Below are 22,352 nucleotides of genomic sequence, written 5' to 3' on the forward strand. Positions count from 1 at the left end.
TATATATATATATATATATATATATATATATATATATATATATATATATATATATATATATATATATTTATATATATATATATATATATATATATATATATATATATAAATATATATATATATATATATATTTATATATATATATATATATATATATATATATATATATTTATATTTATATATATATATATATATATATATATATATATATATATATATATATATATATATATATATATATATATATATATATATATATTTATATTTATATATATATATATATATATATATATATATATATATATATATATATATATATATATATATATATATATATATATATATATATATATATATATGTACATTGCAAGACAGGTGGTAACTTCTTCGGTATCCACTTTTCTTTATAGATACACCCATTCTCGCTACAAATTCTTGGCGAATACATTTTTTATTATCCAATTAAAGTTCCGCTTCTTGTTCCTTCCTACCTCGGAGAATGAGACAATTCACGACTCAGTTGGAGAAGGAATTTCCGATACTCGAGTAATGGCACTCCACTCCAACTTATTGTATAACACCGTACTAATACGGATACACACTCTACTTTGTATCCTATTCATTATTTCCTTGCGGCCAGATTACAAAATCTCGCCATAAACACCTCACAATGAGCCCGCGCTTGCAGGTACGCGGCGCAATGCGCCATTCGGCGTCTTGTGGTTTCACCTTTAGGAATGGAATTATTGTTTTTCCTAGTCAAAGAGCCGATTGTTTGAAATGTAAAGATTTGCTAATGACGTAACGACGAAATTCTCGGTTTTTTCTCCTTTGTTTGATCCTTTCGTCGAAACCGCAATCCATATTTGAATATCGCAACGCTCGTTTTGTCATGAATGATTTGATTATGAATATTTTGACCGTGTCTAATGTCTACAGTAAACCCCCGTACAACTTTGACATAGGAACCGCTTTATCTTATGGAATTTTATCATGGGTTAATATTTTAAATTGTATTTTAACCAGCGGAATTGAGTGTAATGAGTCATTTAAAATTGCAATGTTAAAACAACGAAGAAGACAATAGTATGCGCATGTGAAGAGAATGGAACCATCCAGACTCCCCTACATCGCACTGTACGGCCAACCCCATGGTAGACGACTCCCGGGCAGACCACCAAAGAGATGGCTCGATAGCTGGGAATCGACATCGCAGGAGGCTAATCCCTCTTAAAAACAGGCCACAAGGCCTACACCAAGATGAAGTAAAAGAAGAATATATATTTAAAGTAAAAATATACAAAGAAACCGATAAAGTAAAAGTAAATATCATTAATAATATATATTCCCTGTGATTTGAATCCGGGACCTCCAAACACGGTATGTAAATGTACTAATAACCACGCTGCAGAGGTGGACATTTATATCACCAATCTGAATTATATAAATTAAGTTCAATTATTACCGGAATTGAAATCACACTACTACAAATAGCGTAGAACGTTGACTTGTATGTCAGGAAATGGAAAGCATATTTGAAATACTTTCGCGGTGTTAATTAACGAGAAAAATGAAATGTAAAAAAACTGTCAGAATTCGCACATTGCTTATCCGTGAAAAGTAATCACCATAAAAATCGTATTGGAAAACTATGCATGCAATTTGTCATAAAAAGTTCATAATTTGCGTATTGCAAATTCAACCTTATTTTTTGTTGGGTTTAGTTACCCTCAGCTTCATTCCAATTTGTGAGAATTATAGGCTGTATTCATGAGAACATCTCGTTCTCAGCAGTCCATGGTAATATTGATTCTATTATAACAAAAAATAGCAAACGCTACGAAATGTTTTTATCGTTATCCATCCCACGATCATTATACTTTTTCTGGCGATATAGACAAGGCTTGTTAACTAGCGGTAAGTGACCGAGAAGGCAATCGACATGTAGAAATTAACTGAAAATCCTGACATTAACCAGTAGGTATATGATAGGTATATTGATGCAGTGCACTTATTCCATGCCTGCGCGATAAAACACCTGCCCGTGGGCGTTACGCTCTCAAGGACGCTATCATGAGCATTCTACTAGCCATAACACCAGTCTGATTCTGATGTTTAGCTAAATATAGGATAGTAAGGGCACACCTGCAATCTGTACCTAAAACTTCGCAGAAAAACCAACACGGACCACACGCTAAGGCATGATCCAAGTACCATGCTGAAAACCCTCCCTATTCTGATAAGTCGTCATGCAAACGTTAATGATGGACCACCTATAAGATGGCGGGTATCATGTGTTAAAATTACTCGAAATTATAGTCATGAACATAGCTTGGCTTCAGAATAAGGTATTCCAATATACTCTACTGTCTTAAAGCTCCATGGTCGGATTGAGCAACCGATCAGCGAATCATACGTACCTTAAGTGCCGAATCATTCAAAAACCATACCTGAACCCAGTCTCGGTGTCCTGGACAAAGAATCAAAATATCCGCGCTATATGCTGGATGTTGAACATGATTCTTTAATAACGATTTCAGAATGTCTTTAAATGGAATACATAAAAGGAATTCTTTGACTTAAATAATTGTATACCACTGCCTTTTTGAGAACGAGTATTTAATGAGGTGTCCCCTTTCTTATATTTAAAACCATTGTTAAACTATTATGTTCCTCTTATGTCTCCGAATGGAGAGGATGGACTTCGCATCTCCCGAAAAGGGTATGCGATATGTGAAGGTATTTTCCGAGCATTGGTCAATTCTTTTTGTCTTTTCACAATGTGTCCGGTTGCTAGCTGTCGCGAGTCGTGAAGTTCGCGGCGCGGCTCTGTCACTTTGAAGGATCGGATTCGCCATTTGTCTTCATAATCGCTTCAGCAATATTTTATATCAAATTACCAGTTGCTGCGGACATCTTGTTGAATGATGCGTCAATAATACGCGAGCAGTAAATTTGATACTCCGAAAAACCAGCAGTTTTTGCGGTCATCGCGTCTGTACATTCGTGTGTCCGAAAACATTACACCAAAGTATTTCGGATACCACATAACCTGTATATTTTAATATTTTTTTCATGATGAATTTTATCATCTGAACTGATGTCTATATCAATTATAATTACTAAAACTTTACGGAGATATGACTTTCATAATCATTTTTATGAATTGTTATCCATGAATATTTATTACTATTAGCATGAGCATATTTCAACGGTACCAATGCTGAATTAAACTTTGTTATAAATATTTAACAGAAAATTACAAAAATTCGTACATGTCAGAATTAAAGACATGATTCACATTACGTATTTAATTAAAATTTACTCATTTTTAATTTTTATTTATATTTAATAATAAGAGTCGTTATCAGTGATCTAAACTAACAAAGTACGTACTATATAGAAGATTTAGGAATAAGAGAAAACGTTGAGAATAAACGCACGGTAAAGAGCGATACCTCCTTCGCTAATTCATATTCCAAGCACGACCGAAAGACGAAATAATCTCATCGAGAATCGAACCCATGATGCTATCATCACTATTAATATGTCTGGTTTAATTGGCGTTTGTTTATTCCGATTATTCGTGACCCCTTCACTGCAAACAACTCTCATAATTTTCAATAGTTCCTTTTAACCCTACGCTGCACAAATTTGAACGCATGAAATTAGATGCTACAGACATCAGATAAATTTCAAACAAAAAAGTGGACCATACATAATATCTGTAATTTCCAATGGCGTCGAAGTCCTATATCTGCAAATAGTCACGATTTTCGCTGTCACCCGGTATCATAAATACATACGTATATACCGTTAAATTCACAAATAAATTTAATCGTGTATAGAAGCTATAAAATAGCCATAGGTTTTTATTTTGTGAGGTATTAGCATACATTATTTTTGTAAGGTTAGGTTAGGTTATGTTAGGTTAGGTTAGGTTTGGTTAGGTTTGTTTTGGTATTTTGTATATTTAAAGCATTTTTAACTGTGTGGTATGGTAATAAAACACTCTTCTTATCATTCATCGTTAACTTTGTATAATACCACTTAAAAAAAAAACAATACTTCGCGACTACCGGTTTCGTAATAATCATTCCATCATCGGGTCTACATTTGACCAAGGTCTACAAGTTCTTATATGGTATAATCGTGGTGATTTCTCTATTTCTTTCTTTTTTACTTTTTTGCTTTAAGTGCCGGGTAAAAAATCAATGTTTTACCAACTTTATACACAATTCCATATTTTACTTTTGCTTGAGAAAAAACGACAATTATTGGGTTAAGTTGTTGACTAGCATAATTAACAATCAAATTCGTGATTGGTCAAGATGTTTGCAATCCTTTCAAATTATGACAAAATGTCAAAACTTCTTCCAAAAATTAACATAAAATATTCGTTTTCCATTCTATAACAATATATATGAATAATAAATTAACAATCTTGTTCCATGAGGCACTGTGTACTATGGATAGAAAATTATCACCAGCACGTTTATTATTTGATTAATTTTATTTTTAAAAAATAACGAATATCATAACAATATTATTATTGTTGCCTACATGTATTCTCATAAAGCTGATCCGACGAAATTGTAGAATTGGCGACGAAGCTGAAAAATAATAATTTGGGTTACTGATTTTTATATTAGTCCGCTTCATTATTTTTTAAACATAATTTATTTGAGAAAACCAAAGTTAGTAGACAGCTCTATAGATATTTTTAGCACATGGACCATATATAATGAAGAATAATCTTCTACCCTAAATAAGTACCCTAACAAGATTTATCCCGGCAAATCTCATTAAACCTAACGATTTGAGATATGCTGGCAACGGATTTTTAGACAAAGCTATATTAGCATCGATACAATTTAAAGGAAATAATTATATGAAATGGATGAGGGTAAACATGTAGGTACAGAGGGTTTGAATTAGTTTAATCCCTTATTTCATGAACTTTTCGTTAAATGGTAAGACTTTTAGCGTGTATAGAAAATTCACTCACAAGTATCTTGCTTTACCGAATTGTCGATATCGATTCATAAAATGAGTCAGTTATTATAAATTGATATTCACCCGCTCCTTGCAGCATGACCTAAATCCTAGATCGGTGGTGTAGTGCTCTTTATAAACTACAAAAACTGCCTTCGCAAGTATGTACCTATATATGTAGATTAACAGAACCTTGTGCAAATCCGCGGCACGGTTTACAGTCAGATCCAAAGATTACTTATCAGAGGACATCTTGTGACGGTGCATCTAACGACACGGATGTTCTCACGTGTTTGCGGATTATTATTTCCTTTCCGCAGTTCCATTTCCACCTGTAACTACCCATCGTGACAGGACTGAATTCACACGGTTGTTCAAGTAACAGTTACATTTTATTTCATTTGTAAAAGTACGAAATGTCAAAGTACAATACATTTGTCATGCTGTCACACATCAACATACACTTTTCGCTATCTTTATACCTTTTATATAAGAAAATATCGTCCCGATGATGTTGCGGACACAATTCCGCATTTTCTGAGTTCAGAAATATGTGGCATTGACCCAGAGTAAAAGCGTATACAAATATTCGAGGTATATTGAAAATATTAGTACGAATTTATCTTGTCAAATTTTCACATGTATTTGCACATTTAAAAATAAGGGGCATGAAAGGGACGGAAATGAATAAAGGGTGCAGAACAAAGTATTGTCAATAATAAAATGCCTTAAACTGCCTCATGTGATAAAAAGTTTACAAAGTATTAGATGACATTTAAAACATGAATTAATATCCTCTAGGATGCAAGACTATAATTTTTATTTAAATTTAAACATGAACCTCGAAAACTTTCAGTCAATTCAATAACCAAATGAATCAATAACAGTATGTTGATTTGTTTTTTTTTTTTAATTAAGTACTTTTATTTTTAATATCCTTGACCACATTAAGTTGAGTAGATACGATTAACCTCTTGAATTTAATAATTTATATTACACTATGCAAGTTAACGTAAATATAAATCATGTACCTACCGTAATAGTCCCGTTCAATTAATATTAACATATTTTTCTATACAGCAAAAAGTTTATATATTTTTATTTAATTATACTAGAACAAGACCCATCAACATAAAAGCCGACTCTGATTAGAATTGGATTTAGCATGATAAATTGATGTTTACCTTAGCATTAACGGCGATAAATCTGTATGCCGGGGATGTCTTTTGGCATGGAGATTAGTGCTGAAACAGATCATGTAGTTGTGCCGGGCTCATCAGTGGCGGCAGATGAGTCTTGTTTCTCGTGGAAGCGTGTCTTCTAGGTAATTATTATCCACAGTCCGGCAGTTCTCTCTTGGACGATTATAATTTTGCTACAGAGCGAAAATTGATGTAATCATACGCGCAGTCGCTACTGTTAATGGAAAACATCTTGCCTGGTGAAGGTATTACATAATGGAGATTGTCTTCCATTGCGTGAGTTTGTTTTTATGACAGGTTGGCGTCATTACATAGTATGCATTGACTCAAGGTCGCGCATACCTTTCGTACATGCTATTAAATTCCACGATCATTATCTGACATATTTATAGATTTTGTGTCCATACATATATGTCGTTCAAAAACCAACCAAACTTTGACTTATGTAAAACATATGTAGATAACCAATTTATCCCAAATCTGCATACTAATACATTTTATATATATATATATATATATATATATATATATATATATATATATATATATATATATATATATATATATATATATACAGTATCTACTCAATGAATTAGGGCCACGCAGAATTTCGCGCAATTTCTCAATTCAAACAGGAATAACTCAGAGAAAACCTTGAATAAAACAACATTGAATTTTATTTACACATGAACACTTTATTACGCTTAAATTATGCATATATTTTCATATAAATATAGTTAGTATTTAGTATTTCCACCTTTGGCAGAAATAACTGCCTCAATTCTTTTTGGCATACTTAAAATGCACTGTTTTATCATGTTTTTTGTTTCTTCGTCTTCTGACCAAATTTTTTGCATATTTTTTTTTAGACAGTCTACTGTCGGATTTGGAAATGAGTATACCTTATTTTTTAACATGCTCCATACGTTTTCTATAGGATGAAGGTCCGGAGAATTTCCATGCCAGGGGAGCAAAGGCAGATTTTTGTTAGACAAAAATTTTATTATTGATTTAGCCCGGTGGCAAGGTGGCCCATCCTGCATGAAGGTGTATGGACCTTCTGTTGGGTCGAGTGTATGGTAGAAGGGCAATAAAATTCGTTCGAGGACCTGCTTATAGGAATTTTGGTTCATTGTTCCTTCCTCGAAAAACAACGGCCCAGGTAAATTGTTAATAATACATGGCCATATCATTGTTGCAGGGGGGTGTTTGATAACTTTTACCACACAGGCCTCATTGTTACGTTCCATTGGTGTTCTCCTGACGAATCGACGGCTCTCTGTCACGGCTTCTAACCGGCACTCATCACTAAAGATGACCTGAAAAATAATGAAAATTTAAGTTTAATTCAAATATATAAGTTTATTTACTAAAATGATATGTTGAAAATTCAATTTAAATAAATACCTTTTTCCAATCATCTACCGAGTAATTTCGATGTAGCCTGGCCCATTTTAATCGATCCGCTTTCATTCGTGGTGTCAATTTTGGTACTTTTACAGGGCGCCTGCATTTCAGATTTACTTCGTAAAGACGTCGCCTCAGTGTTGATACCGATATATTTATACCCTCTTCTTCCAATTTTATTTTTAATGTTTTTGCCGATGCACTACGGTTTTCTAAGGCACTTTGAACGATTTTTCGATCAGTCCTCGGCGTTGTTTTTCTAATCCTACGACAGTTCTTTCGCCGATTGCTGGTGGCGGGTGACTGATTTTTTATTGATTTTGAAATTCTGTCCACTGTTTGACGAGAAACGTTTTCTTTTTTTGAAATTTCTCTATTAGATAGTATTCCTAATTTCAGTAGCACTATAACACTAGACTTTTTTTCCTCAGAAATGTCTTTACTTTTTCCCATTTTGTCCTTTTCAAAAAAAACACTTGTGTTTACAAAAAAAATTTATACTTTATGAACTAAAATTAAAAATTAAGTTTTTTTCACAAGACACGATAACTATATAACCCCTCTGAACAAAACAACAACCAGAACTCAAGAAACTTCACTAATAAATGAGATAGGACTATTTTTTTAACTTTCAACTATCTGTCTACCTGTGCTAATTAGGGACCTTTCTCAGAAAAAGGGTTTGAAATTTTGTAAAGGCTTAAATAATCCAGGTATATTTTACATATTATTGAAGGTAATATACATGATATTAGATGTGAATAGAAAACTTAAAGTATTTATGTAAAATAAATATAATAATCCAAAAGATTTCAGAGTATTCAAAAAAATAATGGGTGGCCCTAATTCATTGAGTAGATACTGTATATATATATATATATATATAGAGTCCGCCTCCGCATGGTAGTGGTCGATACGTTTAACTACAGTTCTGGAGGTCCCAGTTCCGTTTCCCAAGGGATTAAAAGCATCAGATCGTAAGCCCTGTAAATACCTAAAATATCTAGATTTCAATATTCTTCATAGATACTATGAAAAAATGATAAATTAGGAAAATTAACATTACGACATTATAACCTAGGCGGTATGTTTGCTAAAGTTTTGTTTTATGATTACTATTTAAATTTCCACCAATAACCTATGTTTATTCAAATTTAAGCAATCTCATGACCTTGGTATAAGATCTTGAATTTGTATGAAAAAACGTGAATTGCTGAAAGTGAAATTTTGGGTGTGCAGTTCAAATTAACCTCAATCAACTTTTTAATCGATATGTTTGCGGTCAGACACGCAATGCGAAACTGAAATGTTTCAACGAAGATAAAAAAAAACGAGTATAGGTTTTTTTCGATTATGATAATCCTTAATCCTTTTCTCTTCAAATATCTCAATTACATAATAAGGGTAAAGTTTACTTTTGGATTTTGCTATGTATTATTCTGAATCAAGTCATCATACACATTGCAGAAGGTGTTTGAGAAGATAAATCTACCTATGATTGTAATAATACCTTTTACATTGTACTTGTAGGTTCCTATCATTTTATTCTTTTTTAATTTAAAAGTGCAGTTTTGATTTGTTTTGCTTATGTGATGTACGAGGCTTTTATTCTGTAAAATACGTATTTTAAATCGAAGCAATTTTGTGTGAAGTGGGATAGGCTATGGCCTATTCAAAGGGACTTCTTTACTTCTAGTTTGTGATGCTAAAATTACCGAAAAGTCAACAGGAGAAAACGGACTTTTTTAACTTGCTTCTAAACGCAATGTCTTTCATTCCACTTCTAAATGGTTCAGAATTAGAAATCTAATTTTGATTATGATTATTTATCACTTTGGTATTATATTTACAAATCATTATATATTTATATTACTTATAAAGCCAGTAATATTTTTCATTTTAACTTTATTAAAAATGAGCTACCAACTTGTGTGTGATAAAAAAGTTTTTTTATCGTTACTCCCATATTCAATGAGTTATTTTTGAAAAAATCTTCCAAAATTGATTTATCCGTTTTTATTTTGAAAATCAAAAGTCATCCTCTAATTGAGTCGCATACTATTTCTTTTAAAATATTCGAAAAACGTCTTCAGATTCTACGCACGGACACTAAATTACAGAGGAAAAAAGAGTCCATAATATTTGTATAAGGTTTGCCTAATTTATCTAAAAAAGCTAGGCAAAGAACCTTGTAATGGATGCTATTTTGACCAAATTATCTCAGTCATTCATCCATGTAGCCAGTCACGAAGTTGGAAGGAAATTTAAATATTTTTTTGTGACTCTTATTAGAATTATATTCAACCTTGAATCTTGCTCGACATTAAACTGAGTATTTATGAGAACGCTGTCTTTGACATTTCTGCTGTTGTGATATTAATTGATTATGTTGTCATTCAACTCATTTTAAGTATTGACATGCGTTTCCAATGTTTCGTTGGTTCAACTTTTTAAATATATTTTGGCATTTCCTATAACCTGTTTATTTGACCACACGATAAAAATAAAGACTTATTTTTACGCTGCACTTGTCTTGTAAAATGTTTGTGTTTATGATTATTATGATTGATGTATTATACTTTATAAATTATTTGACTCAGTGGTGCATTGATTAGTGATTAGAACACTTGAAAAATATGCAAAACGCGCGACTGCTAAGGTTAAATTTTAATTTTCATCGACTTAATAAAATAAAATAGGAAATTTTCCCTTTTTCATTTATTTATTTATTTTCAATCCCTTATATAATCGTCCACCTTCGTAGTGTAATGGTCAGCATGCTCGGCTACCATACTGGAGGTCCCGGGTTCAATTCCTAGGGGGGGGTCAAATAAATATAAGTGATTATTTCAATCTTATATTTATTCAATATTACCCTGGACTGTTACCTGAAGCGGATGGCTGATCACCTTTCCTTCATGTGTTGACGATCGAAATAACACTGTGTTTATATGATGCAGTGCCCTATGCGCCATCGGGTATGGATGAGGGTTGAAAGAAGAAGAAGAATAATAAAAATGGTGTGTATATTAGCGTGCCCTTCTCTATAAACCAATATCTTACAACCTACCATAAGTAACCTGATATGAATAGTCGTGTTTAGTACCTTTTTACTATGTGATTCGTGCAAATTTTTACTAATTTGACATAGCTACACTTGTTTTCAATTAAGAAATGTAATAAGGAGAGCATAGAAAGTGATATAGAAAATAGGTAAAAAGTTTAGTGGAAGAGGAGAGGATCCAAGGAAGAACGATACAATGTACGTTTATATAGGGTCCGCCATCTAAAGTTTTTTTTTTCAACTAGTGTTTATTTCGTGAATGGTAACACTTAGCTCATGTCTGATTTGACAGATAATTAGTTTTATCCTTCCGCTGAGCGAATATGGTTGTGTATACGCTTGAACAACGCTGGGAAATATTGCGACATTACTTTGAAAATCATGGTAATGTTGCAGAATGTGTGCGAAAATTGCGTACGGTTTTTGGAAGAAGAGAAGCACCGTCAGCTCCGTATGTTCGTTATCTTGTGAAAAAAGTGAAAGAAACTGGCATCCTCATCGATAAACCAAAGCGTGAAAAGCCAAAAACAGTGCGTACACCCGAGAATATCGATGTTGTGGCAGAAAGTGTGCGTGAAGCGCCATCAACATCAATTCACCGTCGTTCTCAACAATTGAACATTTCGGAGACATCATTGAGACGAATTTTGCATAAAGACCTTGGTATGACGCCATACAAAGTCCAATTGGTTCAGGAGTTGAAGCCAACTGACCATCCAATGCGTTTTCGCTTCGCTGAGTGGGCCTGCGATCGACTTACAGAAGATGCCGATTTTGCCAAAAAAATCATCTTTTCGGATGAAGCTCATTTTGATCTTGGCGGGTATGTAAACAAGCAAAATTGTCGTATTTGGGGCACAGAAAACCCGCACGCATACATTGAAAAGCCGGTACACCCAAAACGAGTCACTGTTTGGTGCGGATTTCGGTCCAGAGGCATAATTGGGCCATTTTTCTTTGAAAATGAGCAAGGAGTGGCCGTTACAGTCAATGGCGATCGTTATCGGGCCATGTTGAACGGATTTTTGTTCACAAAAATTGAAGAGGAGGATATTGGCAACATTTGGTTTCAACAGGACGGCGCTACGTGCCACACAGCCGAAGCTACACTCGATAGCACTTATAGCATTTTCAAAAAAAAAAAGTTATTTGGCGGACCCTTTAGTTTTAATGAAAAATAACGTTCAATCGTTTCAAATGTTTTTCACGTACCTAATACAGATAGCTTGGCTGTTTTCGGGTTTTTTTTATGCTCATGGTTTCCAACTACATATCTTGATTGACACAAACAGTATATAACCAGCAGTAAACTGCTCATTCATTCTAATATGCACCTGTTCTTAAACGATTTTAGTGCTTTACCATCATTTCAGATGGTTTATTTTGACCATATTTCTACAGTTTAATTACTCAGTGACAAGAGATACTATTAACAGTGGACACGTAATACATTTCATAGTTTGTGTACATGTATTACTGAATTGGATGTTATTTGTAATATATAATTGCTTTAGTTTTGATTTAATAAACCGCAGTATTGCTTGTGCTATTCATAATATTTTTAATGATTTTCCCAAAACAATATATTTTGTAACATCTGTAAAATGTGTTGTTTCCCCTGTTAAATAAAATTGCTATAATGTAACCACTTACACTTTTATTGCTGAATGCTGTACCGTGGGAAGAGCTGGACAATATTTGGTAATTGCCGTAAATTGGTGGTATTTTTTTCTGTTTTCGCTGGCGTGTTCAATTCTTAACTACCGAACCCGCCCGCTGAAGAGCGTCTCGACTCCTATTCGGGGAATCGTGACCGATTTATTTTATAATATTCCAAATCGGACAGATCACTTCATCGGGAGAACAAAACGACTAATTTGTGTTGCGTTTTTATTGCGTTTTTTTGTATTTCATATTAAAATTCACTAGATCGTTCAACACTATTGGTATATTTTTCATGCACCCGTGTCTGGCCACGTGTAGCTGTGGCTCAGGCTGGTTAAATTGAAAAGAAAAATCATAAACCTTAAATTTCAAATATGGTTTATTTCACAATGCTTGTGGGTGTACAAAGTTTTCGCATCTGTTAAGAAGTACGCTCTCCGCAATCAGTTATTTTTCTTAAACCATATATGGTATGTCCGTTTTTTTTTCTTTTTTCATCTTATGTAGACATCTTATAAACCTAAGAGGATTGCACTCTTACCTCAAGGCTCGGAATAAAAATAAATACATCAATAAATATTGAAATCAATATAACTTTATATTAAATGAAAATTGTCGACTAATTTGTATTTTTCACGTCGTATTTCCATGTTTGCACATAAAATTTTAAGGACAGAATCGAATCTCATTAGCAAACGTGTTTTATTCCTGTTTCCAAATGAAGTATCCAGTTAACGTATTCGTCCTTAAATCAACATTTTATTATTCTGATCTCGTACATTCTTGGAATTTTGTCGACAGAATTAATGCATATCGACTTTGACTCTAATTTAAAATTGGTTTCGTGTTTATAATTTGTTTCGTTTTTTCAAATTAAGGATGCGATGTTGCCAAACCTAGGTACCAAGGTAATTAACCAACCGAATACAACGACCTAACGATTACAAGCGACCAACCGAGATAAATCTCTTTTTAAAAATACATTTTTAAATCAATTATTCGTCATGGCGATTTTGGCGTCAGTCTGCTTCATTGTTTATTTCGCAAAATGTTGAGAAAGAAAAAAAATTAACCAAAATTTTAAATTCTGAATTTACCACCTTTTATAAGAGCATTTTAAAGCTTTTATTGAGATAAATAATAAATTCAGTCTTGATGATGAATGATAAAGCATTTATCAAAATCAAGCAGTTTTTCCATAATGCCCACAGAACCTCAAACAACTGTCATGACAATAACAGATTTTATATATATTTATATATCATAATCATCGAATTCCAAAATATCAACAACACAGAATTATGTGTATATATTTCAAAGAAATCCTCTCATATTATTTGTATTTTAGTCTTAAAAACATAACAAAAAGAGGTGAAGTGTTATTTTTCTTTATTAGTTACCTAAAAATTTATCCCTGTCTGTCATGTACAAGAATTCTGTTGACATATTCTGTTTATATATGTATCTTTAAACAATTTGTTTATATATATATATATATATATATATATATATATATATATATATATATATATATATATATATATATATATATATATATATATATATATATATATATATATATATATATATATATATATATATATATATATATATATATATATATATATATATATATATATATATATATAACGTGGTAATATTTTCCTTTTGAAAATTAAGTGTAAATAATATGTAAAGTGGGTGTATAATAATAAAATAAACAATGTGTTGCTTTGTAATTAAAGTTTATTCTTAATTTATCTTTATAATAACTTTATATCTATCTTTCTATCTATCTATTTTATTCTGACAGTTAATAATATTATCGGAAGTCTTTTGTTTTATTCTGAGCGACGCATGCGGCATCTGGTGGTAGAACTGTTTTATGTAGGTACTTTTTGTAAGTACTTAATAAAATGTATAGGTAGGTACCTAGGTATTTTATTACATATATATATATATATATATATATATATATATATATATATATATATATATATGTATATATATATATATATATATATATTATATTATAATATACACTACAGTATAGAATAATAAATCTAATGAATAATACATTTGAATGAAGTTAATATATTGTGTATCCTTAAATTTAACACACCTTGGTGGATGGCGTCGAGAAGATTTACACCCTCTTCAATATTCTTCACACCTTCTTTCTATCACTAACAAGATTGTAACAGATAAAAATGTGTAAAAAAATATATTGCAGTAAAACAAAAAACGATGGAAACTCTTATTGCTTTGAAACTCATAGACATATTTTTTTTAATATATTTATTTTATTTTATTTGTTCCAGAAACTCTACTACGCAAGGAAAAAAACAATACGCTTCAATTAATAAGTAAGTCGGATTTTTATTGGATTGTTCGTGGATTGGGTGAATATTTTTAAAAATCAGATTAGTCATACAATATCCTATGATACAACAAAATGAAGCTATGAAAAGCAATTAAAAGTTAGAAATTGCTTAAATTTTCACTACACCAGGCAATTTATTTAAAAATTCAAGTTGCAAGTTTCCACGTTGTTAAAGTAAACAAAATAAAATATAAATTTTATGAAATGATTTTCTAGATATTCATTTGTTTATTTCGTCAGCAATTTCAGCTTTTTTAGCTACTTCGGTAACTCTATCTTGCACATATGACTCACGAATTTAATATAATTTGCTTACAGAAATTCAATATTTAAAACAAACTCGGTAATGTTTTTTTGTTCAGCTGTCAAGTATTATCTTATTTATATATTTATAAAAATGAACAATTTTACGGCTTAGTGGGTAAGATTAAAAATCATGCTCTTTAATCCCTATCGCGCAAAACATTTTTATGATTCTATATATTTATACATATTTTAATTACACTTCATTTGTTATAGGATCATTTTAATTTAATTGGATGTTTAAATACATATTTTTTAATGTGCGCAATACGATTCATTGATCATAGTCACGAATGCACTCGTAATTTGAATGTAAGACTATCAATCAATGTTATTCCGTACACTACATACAACCTTTTCTATAATCCCACTCAACTGATAGCTGTCAAAAAAGTAAACTCTTTATTCGTTGGTTGTTAAAAATCTTAAAGGTTCATTTAACACAAACACATTTTTTTATTACATCCTCACTAATATAATTATCATGCAATGCAATACTGAAATATCCAATAATATGTTTAAAGTCTTAACAACATTTTAAATGTTATGAGAAAATTTAGAACATTTTTTAGTACCTTAAAATATAACCCTTGATATGATAATAATGTGCTTTTTTTATTAAATATTAATTTTTTTAAAGAGCATTTCGTCGTAACGTCGCTCGCGGCGATTATCAGCGACCAACCGAAACTATGAATGGAGCGCTCGGCTTGCTGTACTGACTATACGAATGCTCGCATCGTAACGTGTTACGTTACGACGAAATGGCTCCGGTCAGTCCCCACCATAATATTATGTTATTAACTATTCGTAATTCTTTGATAAAACTATTCAAAGAATAACTAGTTTTAGATTCGATGGGAGAATGTACTCCCTTCGCGTAATGTGCCATCTAGTCAAAAAATTGGCAAAAATTAAACTATAATTGATAAACCACGATCTTGAGACACCTTAAAAGATTGACAAAGGTGGAGCGAAGGTCGAACGAGTGGTGACGCGGCTGGCTAAATATAGTAGTGCTTCATTTCGACCACGCAAAATCGAGGATTTCTACAGGAATTTCGACCAACATGCTCGAACAAAAGTTTCGTACCTGTATATTTTTGTCGAAAATATGTTGGAATATTTTTCGCTACATATCAAGCGAGCCCTCATACAAATTTCTTAGTGTACTTTACACTTTTATTCCTAGCTAAGATAAAGATGAAGATACATCATCATAATTGTAAAGCAATGCCGAATAAGTGAAAAATGCGTTATTTTCATCTTGCATATTTCGAAAGTTATAAAAACAATGCCGATCAATGTAAAAATGTTAATTTTTCTATTTTAGTTTTTTTCTAAATACGGAGTTGATATGGTGACGATTTTAACTAACGATCATTCTTTTAAGATACCTACATTTCTTTTGTAAACTCATGACTTATGCATAAGAAATTATTCATAAGTCATGAGTTTACATGAATAAGATAGAGATGAAATTTGTGCGGAAGGATACTGCAGCTATATTTCCATGAATTACCCATGTGAAAAATTAGATTTTTGCCAGTTAATATTTAATATATTACCCTCGATATTGATGAATATTGATTGCATCAATCCAATCCAGTGCTCCGTGTAAATGATGTAATTTACGAAGTAATGGTTTTGTTAATATTGTTTTACCAAAGATGTTTTTTTTCTTCACTTTATTGCTTTACTGAATTTTTTAACTAACAATATCTATTTGCGTCAATATTACATAGAAACTTTAAATATTGTGATAACTTATTCCTCAGTTTTTACTGCATAACGGATAAATACAATCACTCAATAATTTAGTAGTAATAATCTCACACATTATTAAACGTTCATACTTTATATATTAGAAGGATGAATATGACACTTTGAATAAAGTCTTTATATTTGTCATCCGATTAGCATTAAATTTTAATAATCACTTATTTCGTAATAAAAGAATTATGAATGTTAATAAAAGTCAAATACTGTCGTAAATAACACAACAACTGGTGAGTTTGGTGACAACACAGTCCCACACAATACGAACAGGCCTACGTATAAAATTATGCGGGCAAATAAAGTAATTTTATGGAATTTGCAACATCTGTATTTACGGCTGATTCGTTAATTAAACAAATCGTTATGGAAAACAAATGCAAGCTAACAGATGTCTGAAAAAATGCAGTGCTCATAAATTATAATTTTAATAAAAAAAAGTATTTCCGTCGCGTTATTTGAACAATGAGTATGAAAATATTGCTTTAATTTATTGAGGGAATAGAGATATCGTATAATATAATGTCATTTTTAAATTTACGTGTTTAATTTTGTGCATATTGAAAATCATTCAATATCTCTTAATTTAATCGTTTCTTTGATCAATTACTTTCTTACTTGGATCTTATTCGAGAATTTTACCTGATATATTTATCAAAGCAAAATCAATAATAAAAGAATCTTCGTTTTTATTATAAAATAATATATTTATACATATGATTTTTTTTTATATGATATCGAATAATTTTTGACAATATGTTATACTGAATATACTCGAATCTGTATGTTTATCGTTTACCGAAATTAAATGTACAGTTATCAAACGTAATATCTCAAATAAAGTAAAAGTAAAATAATGTAGGAAAAAGCGGTATTATATAGGTGATGTCAAAGACCCTAAAAAATTAACATATCCGTTATTTAGCCTACAATTATAAATTGTTTTTAAACCACAATTCAGATATAAATACATATTCTTTAATCTCTTTTTTTTCTTAGGACTTACATTTATTTTTAAATATAAATCCAAACGTTTAATTACTATATGCATAATGGATGAATATATTTTTAATTGTGAAAATTATGGACATCAAATTATAGAGTTTAATAAACTCCTATAATAACAATATATTTTTAAGCGTTTTCTGACTAGCATATGAAACATGGATTCTTCAATTAGATTCAAGATATACTGACGTTCATTTCAGTTACATTAAACAAAATACCGAGAATTTCGTGATTCGATTAATGCCTGTTTGTAATTTATTTCATGAAAAATTTCATTAAAGTTCGATTTAATGACTATCTCTTATTATTGATTCGGAGAGGAAATACGATAATTATCTTCTCAAGTAATTTATAACGCCCTACAGACTGGCCGACGCATTAACTGTGCCTACATCTTGAGATGTCATTCGGTAAGCTATGATAAATCGGTAATCATTATAATGTAGGTACGTTACTATCGCGTGTTGATTCTGGCATCTAGAGATAACCCGCCCACACCTGCCGATACTTCTGTAAGACCCATCGTGCACGTTCAAATTATTGTACTTTTATAAGTCGCTTCAATAATTCAGCTTATTGATCAATTTTTGAAGAAAAAAAAATCAATAATCGTATGTAACATACTTTTAATTCTGAAAATATATAATTTATAAGAACAGAAGTCTTTGACTTAAGGCCCAATATACGATAAATCGTTTGTTTTACAACTTCATTTTTTGCTTAAAAAACCGTTATGTTTATTAAAAAAATATATCTAAATAAATATATAATTTTGAAAAAGGTATTAGATTTTGAAAGGTAGGGAGTTGAAAAAAATCTGTAATTTATACAAAAAAGTTAAATTCCAAAAAACATTTTTTTTAAATCCCGCGTGAAGTCACGATCAACCTCTTGCGTAATCGCTCGCGTTCTGAAACTTAAAGTAAGCATGAATATATAAAACTTTTATAAGTTTACCTAAGCCTACATTTATACCAAAAAAATATTACTATTATGTTATTTTTTTAACATTGTTATAAAAAAATACTAGTTTTATTTATTTATCTTTACATTTATATTTTTGTATGCTGCTGTAACCGTTACACGTGCGCAGTGGGCTTAATCTTTAACATATTACATGAAAAGTTCCAGTTTTCTATGGGACTTAAAACAAACAAAAGTACTACGTAAACATATATTTGTACCTGTCTCGGATAGATATTATGAATAATTAAACTTGTTTTGAATCCGACAAAGATGACTTGAAAAATGTATACCACATTTCATAAAATATTTTTCTTATTTATTATGGTAATTTCTCGTAATCCCTTTTTAGATCCCCTTTTAGATTTCATATAAATATGCCCGCGGAGAGTTATATAATGGTGAATTTATGATAACATATTGAGAATACAAATAAATCTGTATCTAGTATCTTAACTTTAAAAAATATCTCTGATATAACTATTTTTCAGTGCTGACACAATAGTACTTTTAATTTTACGATTTTAAGTAAAATACTATTTATTTTTAAATATTTATAATATTTGTATACAAAATATAGAAATAGTAAAATAATTCATACATATATAAATTATTATAAGTTAGTCCTATACAAACAGTTAAGTTACGTAGAACGCTCATTATGGTACCGAAATTTTTATGTTCTGTACATGACATCACGTTAAGGAAAATAATCATGCTTTTGAAAGAATTTAACAACTATTTTCTTCAAATAACAATATCGAATGGTACGTTATGAAGACACGTGATAAAAGTATCCGCTGTAGATGATTTTTACCGAGCTTAGTAATTTTTGTTTTAATTTTTTTTATTTATTTTTTTATTATAATACACTACAGTTTTCATTCAATGCTTATACGCTACATATTCCTACATTATGCTTGATTTGCACATATGTACAAAATTATTTAAGTGAAAAAATCTTCCCATGTACCTACGCTCTAGTTGCTTTACATTCTCGATGTTTATCTCATGTTCTTTATACTTGCAATGCCTTTCCTGAGATTTTCCATAAGATCGTTTTCTCTACGCACTTGTTACGTAATTTATATTACGTGAGATATTATGTTTCCATACTTGCTAAGTTTACTAACCTGTTATCCAATAATCTAGCTGTCACTCAGGATATTACATATAACTCATAAATTATGTTTAACTTCGAACTCAACATGTCAGAAACACATCAACAGTTCATGACTTTATTATGATCAGGAATTTAAATTCTCACAAATTATTTTGCTGGTATTCACCTAATTTATAAAAAAATATTGATACCTGCTATTTTTTTTTGTTAATGTGCGCTCGTTGCAGTTAGCAATATTAATTTTATCACATGTCACGAACCTTTACATATCCAACTAGAATTACAATCTATTACATAGCAATTCTATCTATGTAGTTCAGGATGTTGTGTTAGAATCGGTTAGGCAGTACTTAATAAAAAAAACACGCGTTTAAAAATATATTACATAAACTTTTTAAACCTTTCAGAGAGAGTCAAACTAGCAGCGCACCATGGAGTCCTGGTTTCAACCCTAATTTATGGAAGTGAAGCAGAGTCGGCAAAAGAAGGATGAAAGTAGACTGAATGCTAAAGATGTTCGAACGGTGATAAACGGAAATAATGCAAGGCTTAAATAAGCATTATCGATAAAATTTTAAAAAGTTGTGTTGAGATGGTTTAGGCATGTGAATCGAATGAGTGAAGAAAGAATTGTAAAACAATTTTACGGGGTGAATGTGGTCTTTAATAGATGCAAAGGAAGATCGAAGATAACTTGGCATGATTAAGTATTTCGAATACTTGAAAGTGGTCGGATCAGGTGTCGGAATAATCGGCGGGAATGCATGACCGTGGAAAAGGCGAAGTTTGTTCGCAATGCGACAGATTGTTGTGGCTTTCTATTCTCTCAGCCTACCCCTGTGGTAAAGCAGCCTGATTATTAGTTTTTTAGTTTTTTTTTTACGAATGTATCTGGATCCGCTGATTGGCAGTTACTTCTACGGCGCTGTACTTGTTCTGAGGAATCCGGTGTTCTTTTATTAAATGACTTGCAAAATTTTATTTTCATTTGGAAACTTTTACGATTGCTTTATCTTACACGGTTGTGATATTAAGGGGAACTTGCAAACATTCAATTTAATGAAACCAGACGTGTCTCTGTGTACATTTTTTTAGAATATGTTTTTAAAAAATTACCTCCTTACATTTTAAAAACTATTTTCTTTTCAAAACCATGTATTTATTTTGACGAAAAACTTATTTTTTTAAATACAAAAACGGTGATTTAAGGAAGAAATTCAATTACGTTAAATGTAACATGGGTTTAATGAAAATCAAATTCCAGACTATTGATTACCGGGCCTTAACTCCCAAATTCATAAAAAATATTTACGTTAATTATCACAGAGTTATAAGTTTGATCGCAGCTAAAAATCAAGGTCATTAAAGTATCAAATCTATTACACTGTATAGTATATTTATTAATACATATATTGCCTACTGAATTCTATTGATGCGGATATAAACTGCATGTAGTTTATTGATTTTCATCGGCAGTTAATCAGAAAAACATGTTATATTCATTTGTGCTTGAAAGGTTGTAGTACCTGCCTATTTATGAAGCATGTAAAATTTTAATAAACCTCACTAATCATTTTTTTGTCATAAAATTTACCATGGTGTTCCTATTTATATATCAGCAAAAAATACACCATAAATAATATGTACGAGTATAGTACGTGGCTGTATGTACATATTGATGGTTAACTTGCAATAACTATTATCCCTCTGATACCATATTTATCAGTGCTAGTCATAAAATAAAATTACTAACTATTTCAATTTCCTTAACTTTTTTTTTTAATTTATAAAACTTACTTACAAAAATGAATATTTTTATTTAATTTTGTAAGTATATTTGTAAGTACATACATAACTTACAAATAAAAAAACATTTAAAAGTAATTTTAAGTACATTAATCAGCAGTTTGTCAGGAAGTATTTGATATTCTTTGTTTTACATTGTTGTAAGCTTAGCACAATTCAAAAGACAAATCATTATTTTTGCAAACTTAATTAAATTTGGATGTTTTGTAGGGTAGTGAGAGGTTTCTTCTTTTTATCCATGTTCACTCCCTTGGTGGAGCATATAGCTACCACAAGTTGTCTTTAAGTAACTGTCACTCGCCATTTTCTTGGCTTCCTTTCGGATCAGTTCAATATCGTAAAGTTCCAGATTTACTTTCGATGTATCGGTTACGAGATTGTTAGAAATACACTTGATTCTTAAATAAATCTAACATAATGAACAACATTCCATAAAAAACAAATGAGATTTAAAACTTTATCTGAAAAACTTTCGAGCGATGTTAAAATTTCAACAGCTTTCAAAACAGTACGTGTTTTTACAAAATGTTTGAAGGCTTATCGGGAATATCTCGGAAACTTCAGAACGCCAATATATTCAACTTTTTTACAGTTAAATGTAAATATAGAAATCAATTTTGAAGTTGTAAGAAAATGTAAACACGAAATGATTCATAT

At 30.8% G+C, this 22,352-nt stretch overlaps 1 protein-coding gene across 1 annotated transcript in view; it reads left to right on the forward strand.

Annotated features, from left to right (window-relative positions):
* LOC148313441 (uncharacterized) overlaps positions 1–22,352 on the forward strand; it is a 144,394-nt gene that overhangs the window by 10,585 nt on the left and 111,457 nt on the right. The window contains exon 2 of the mRNA XM_088262074.1: positions 14,655–14,699. The gene's annotated coding sequence lies outside the window, so the exon portion shown is untranslated. The remainder of the gene's footprint in view (positions 1–14,654; positions 14,700–22,352) is intronic.

The sequence above is a fragment of the Brachycentrus maculatus genome, unplaced genomic scaffold, assembly GCF_059751285.1.
Source record: "Brachycentrus maculatus isolate JH-2025_06_01 unplaced genomic scaffold, ASM5975128v1 h1tg000011l, whole genome shotgun sequence".
Classification (NCBI taxonomy): Eukaryota; Metazoa; Arthropoda; class Insecta; order Trichoptera; family Brachycentridae; genus Brachycentrus; species Brachycentrus maculatus.